Raw genomic sequence first — 6074 nt, 5'->3', positions numbered from 1 at the left:
CCATTCTTTTCTTATATAAACATAGAAAATCTCCCAGTCTTTTTTTGCTTGTTCTTCATTGAATATCTTTTAAAAATATTTATTTTCTTAATAACCCAGTTGATGTTCAGGCATGCTTTGCAGGGCATTAGCCCTAGTGAATTCAGTGGGTCCTCTGTACAAGCATGATTAGGGCATAATAATTCTCATTTTGGAAGAGGACAGGAAACAACAAGGCTAAGTACATGGTGATTTGATTTCTTTAGTAAAATGTGAGTTCTTTGCAAATAAACAGATATAGAAGAGAAGGGGACAAGTAATACTTCAATAGGCAGCAAATCAACTATACCAGGGGTGCCCAACATGCGACCCAGGGGCCAGATGTGGCCCGCCAAAGGATTTCTGGAGGCCCAGGGTCAAACAGTCAGGAGGAGGAGGAGGATGTCCCGGCTCCCAGAGTCCTCCCCAATCGCATTGGGGTTTGAAGGAAAGAAAGGAGGGAGGGAGGGAGGGAGGGAGGAAGGGAAGGATTAAGGAAAGAAAGAAAGATACAAGGAAATAAGGAAATAAAGAAGGGAGAGAGGGAGGAAGGAAGGAAGCAGGGAAAGAAAGAAAGGAGGGAGGAAGCGAGACAGGGAGGGAGGGAGGAATGCCTGCTGCTTGGTGAGGTGACCAGGCTTCCACAACGTCCTCCATTTTGAGCATGGCTAAGAAGTATGGATTTACATTTATAGGCTTCCAGCTTGTATTTGGTCGTGTCCTCCATGTTGCTTGAATGCCCTACTTTTCACCGTCCTAAACCTATTGGCGGCCCGAACAACCTAGCCGACCTTAATTTCTGCCCCTGCCTCCTTCCAAGTTGGGCACCCCTGAACTATACCATATCTAATTCCCCAAAAGGAAGCACATTGCACCCAATGCTGGTTCCAGACCACAGCTTTTTCTTTCTCTTCCTCATATTATCTATCTATCTATCTATCTATCTATCTATCTATCTATCTATCTATCTATCTATCTTAAAATAATGTGTGCCTTATACACATAGACACAACTTTAAAAAACAAACCTGAGGAAAGGAAAGACTTTCTCATTCTATGTTCCAGTTTCTTCTCCTGCTCCAAAATCTAGAAAGTTCACCATTTATTTCCTAAGCATTGTTGTCCACTATTAAACAAACAGATTTATGCTACAGGTTGAGTCTCCCTTATTTAGAAATCCAAAATTTGAAATTTTCCAATAAACAAAAGTTTGTTTCATGGTTGGTTTGATGGTTCAATGTAAATAAACTTTGTTCCATGCACACAATTATTAAAATATTTTATAAATTACCTTCAAGCTGTGTGTATAATGAGTTTATGAAACATAAATGAATTTTGTGTTTAGACAGGCTCCACCTCCAAGATATCTACCTATGTACATATATGCAAATATAGGTATTTAAAAATAATATTTAAAAAATCAAAATTCAAAACATCTTTGGCCCAGCAAAAGGGAGACTCAATCTGTATTACAAGTAACCTGTTGTCCGATATGCCAAGAATGCTTGGTGACTACTATTCATAACATTAAGTGCAGTGAGACACACAGTTTTTATATTTACAAGATGCAGCTGAAGAGTGGTAGCAGGGAACCTTCCTCCTCTGGCCCCTTTACAGTGTATCTGTCCTGTCTCCAAACATCAACAGTCCAAGCAGCTTATCATTCATACTGCAAAAGATACTAATATCTACTTCCCATTCATATGGCATGGTCTGCTTTTTTGCCCCTGTGTAATGTAAAGCCATTTGAAAAGTATTTTTATTTTGCTTAATTCTGTTTGATTTTAGCAGGGAAAAATAGGGGAGAGAAAGGGGTTAAAAAGACATGACTATTAATTTGATAATTACAATCTTTGTAGCTTCATTTTACAAATAAAAGTCTGAGGAAAACCCTACACGTGACTTATCAGGTTTTGGGCTTGATTTTCATTGTTGTGACCTTTTTTTTAGCTACTGATGTAGGTGGTTGATACACATCCAGTTGCAGTCTACATTAGCCCTACGTTCAGCCCCATCTGTAGCATATAAACGAAACCTGTAACATAACACAGCCCATTATACTTTGCATTTCATGTCTATGCCATCCTATCCAGTTATATTATAGATCTTTCCCTTTTACACAGCTACACAGATTTTACAGAGACAAAATATATTTGGATGTCAGTTTTTACCAACTTCATCTGCAGGCTTCAAAAACAAATTGCTTCCCTGAAATGAACTGCGAATTTGAAATATCTTTGCAGAGATATTGCTGGTAACATAGGAAATTGTTTATAGCACTCTGACCGTAAGCCATTATAGGACAATATAGTACTGAGCTGAAATAACAGGGATTTATTTAGAGCAATCTGTCACATATGCAAGGCAGATTTTAAGCTCTGTTCTTTTCTCTCATTTATTTTGTGTGCATACATGTTTGTGAGTAAATTCAGCAATGTATTTTATATTAAATCTGAAGTGATCCAAGACCACAACCTGAATTTAGAAAGAAAAATGGATTCATTACAATTTGCCTTGTATTTGCTTTCAGTTTACTTTTATAAAGCTTTGTATGGAAGTCATTGTTGTGATAAAGAACAAGTTTGAAATCCATCCTTTTCTGTGAATATAACACTTATGTAAATACAAAGTTCAATCAATCAATCAGTTTATTCAGTCATTGACCAATATAAAATAATAAAAGCCAATAAAATAATAATTGTACAGCACAATTACTAACTATTATTAAAATTCAATTTGAGGAGTGTACAGCAGAGACAAACTCTATCTATTATCGACGACCCATTGCAAACATAACTTACATATGACATATGACATAACAGAATTTAGCTACCTTAATTACATCATATGGATTCTAATTATCTAGCAAATATCATAAATAACAGGTATCAGAGTGCCATATAACACAATTTCCCACCATTTGTAAAGTAAATACACAGGAAAGGTTAGTGTGCTACTAAAACAAAGTTTATATTACAGGAAAATAAATTTATTTACCTATAGAAAAAGTGTAGTATTTGATTTTTTTTTAAATAGAAATGAATGTTCCAGTTTCTGAGTTCTATTCTTTTGGCACATGTGCTTCAAAAATTGCATTTCAACTGTTGTTATGTTCAAGCATTCTGTAGCTTCATTTTGTAAATAAATTATGGGACCAACAAACATGACTTGCCTAACTTTACCCCATTTGAGCATGATATTCATACTAGTTGCAAACCTTGCTAGTAAATAATGAGGACAGGAATTTTGGTCAATAGACTTCTGGCAAGTTCTCTGCCCTAGATTGTAGCAGCAGGGGAAAAAAGAAAAAGAAAGGAAAATACCCAAATAATTTTTTCACACCCTAAAAGTTAACCAGTTCTATTACAAGTCCACTATACCTAATGTATGAAGTGTACGGACGTAATTATTAGCTAATTTTATTCTCAAAGAAGAAAATAAGTAAATTTAGCATTTTTCTTCCTGCTAGGAAAATATATTTGAAAACTGTGCAATTTGCAAGGACTATTCATAGTTCAAGACATGTTCTACAGAAAATTCATACATAGATTGGGGAGGGGGGTTGCACAGAAAACAGCACCTTCTATACACAAATTGCTGCTTTCTACAGAGAAAAAAAAACTTTTTCACATAATGGGTCTGGAATTGCAAAGATTCACAGCTTCTGTGTACCAAGGTTTTCTCACACTCAAGAAACAGGTTTTTAGACCATTCTTTAAAGATACACTGAGCAAAATCTCACCATGTAGGTCTCATTCTGTGCAAGTTCCAAACCAAAATATGAATCTGGGTGCTAAAATATTCCATACAGTAGAAACAGGGTTAATGTTTGTTTTGTATTGATACTAGACCCATACCACCAGGACCACCTCCCAACACAATCTCATTATGAACCCTGCAATCCTATACTCATTAATCTGGTTGTAAGATCCACTGAACCAATTTAGCAATCACCTATTCATATCCCATTCTTTTTCCAAAATGTGGACTCAAGGTGATTTACAATATTAACTTAAAACTACAGATAAAATAACAAAAATGTTACACTGAAACACAGTAAAACAAATTATGATACTGAAAACAACTGAAATGAAAAAATAACTTTGGAAAGAAAGTGCAATACTCATGTATTTTCCCCCCATCAACCAGTCATTTGGCTGATTAAAAATACCTTTGCACACTGGCAGAAGGACTGTAGGGTAGGGGTCAGTCTAGTCAATGGGACCCACTGAGAAGGCATGTATAGCAACTTACTGAGAGTTAATTACAATTTTAATTAGTCTGGTATTACAGTTCATTTCCTAAGAATCTTTGCAAAAGTTGTACTAGCTTTAGATGGGGTGGAACTTTTCTGACATTCAACCACATTTGTGCTCCAAATCCCCACTCATGGTGTACTGTACAGAGAACCAGAAGTGTCTGATCTCAGAGGAACCCACTACAAGTGAAAGATCCATTCTGATTTCTAGGAGAAAGGAAAGACACAAGGGAAGGAAAATGTTATTCAGTTTTGACAGTGATGGTGATTCCTGGGACTTGCAAATGAGGTAGTAGGCTAGAAGAAAGTCTGAAATACTAAGAGAGCAAAACAGAGAAAGAGAAAGAAAAGGTTCTCTTGCACTCTTAACATTTCTTCCTGCTTTGTCCTCACCAGTTGGAACTAGGAAGAAGGATGGGAAAGCACGATTCTCTTTAGAGCCCCAGGAATTCAAACAGTGCTTATCTTAGGAAAGAGCAAGGAGGACTAGAAATAAGAGACAAGAAGAAAAGTCTTGGATATCATATTCTGGAGAGCAGAAAGAAGTGAAAGAGAACAAACTGAGTTGTACCTGCCCCACTGTGGCTTTTGTTTACTCTTTCAAATAAGGACCAGTGTTCCATGGGCAGCTCTCTTCTGCAACAGGGATCTGTAGGAGGTTGGGGTTAAGTTCTCTTTTCTGTGTTGCAGATTTAACTTCAACAATAACTGCTTCTTCCTTGCTCTCCCAGCCTTCCATTGCTGTGAGGTGGTTGATGCTCCATCATTTTCTGGTTGTTTCCCTTGTGCATGAAACAAGATAAAAGCACATGGAGAGAATAGCTAGTGGTAGCGGAGGGAGGTGACCAGCAGCAGCATGGAGAAGTAGAGGCTCACTCTGTTCCAGTTAATTAGTTGGACACTTGTTTTATGGTAGTGCCAGCCATACCTAGCTTCTCATTCCATGACTTTGCCATGTCATATCTTCTTTTCTTCATTTTGCTGAGCACCTCTATATGTTTGTTCTGGAGACATCCTAGAGAAAAGATGGGTTTGATAATGATTACAGAAGGTCATGTAAATCCAGGCAGTCATTGACTTTGTCATTTGATTTCCTGGTATTAGTACATTTAATAGCATGGTAACTTTTCACTGTTAATGTTCTGGCAAGTGGTGTTTTTAAGGGATGGGAGAAAGTATGTTGGGGAAGCTATTACACAGTAGTTGTTTTTACTTTTACACTTGGTGATTACAATAGACACGATCAAAAACAAACATAATCAGAAAATTATTTTTGAATGGGTGATAAGAGTTGCATTTTTAACAGAAATTTTACCTTTTCTTCACATTCAATAATTGTTGTCTGCAAATATTTTTGTACCATCATTTTGCAATATCTTTGTTGTACAAAGATCTAATCATGCAGTACATAGTCTTTAAAAACCCCACAAACCTGAACTGAATTTGAGTCTTTGTATTATTGAAATAAGAACTATGAAAAAACCTCCCATCTTGTCTGTGTTTATATATACCCTTCACCAGTATATGTGTTTTTTGTTTGTTTGTTTTTTGTCCTTCAACAGGTAGGAAACATTGTGCAGTTTCACTGCAGAAAAGGATACCTTCTTCAAGGTTCTACAACTCGCACATGCCTTCCTGACCTTACATGGAGTGGGATTCAGCCAGAATGCATACGTAAGTCATGAGAAAGTAATAGAATTATTCTAGGACAAATTTTTATCACTTAATGACACTGGGGGTTTTACCAATAGCTTTCTTTGAATGCTTTGCACAAAGTTTTCTTTGTATATAGCTAGAAA

The sequence above is a fragment of the Sceloporus undulatus genome, chromosome 4, assembly GCF_019175285.1.
Source record: "Sceloporus undulatus isolate JIND9_A2432 ecotype Alabama chromosome 4, SceUnd_v1.1, whole genome shotgun sequence".
Classification (NCBI taxonomy): Eukaryota; Metazoa; Chordata; class Lepidosauria; order Squamata; family Phrynosomatidae; genus Sceloporus; species Sceloporus undulatus.
The sequence above is the reverse complement of the archived record's forward strand: the minus strand, read 5'-3'. Positions refer to the sequence as shown.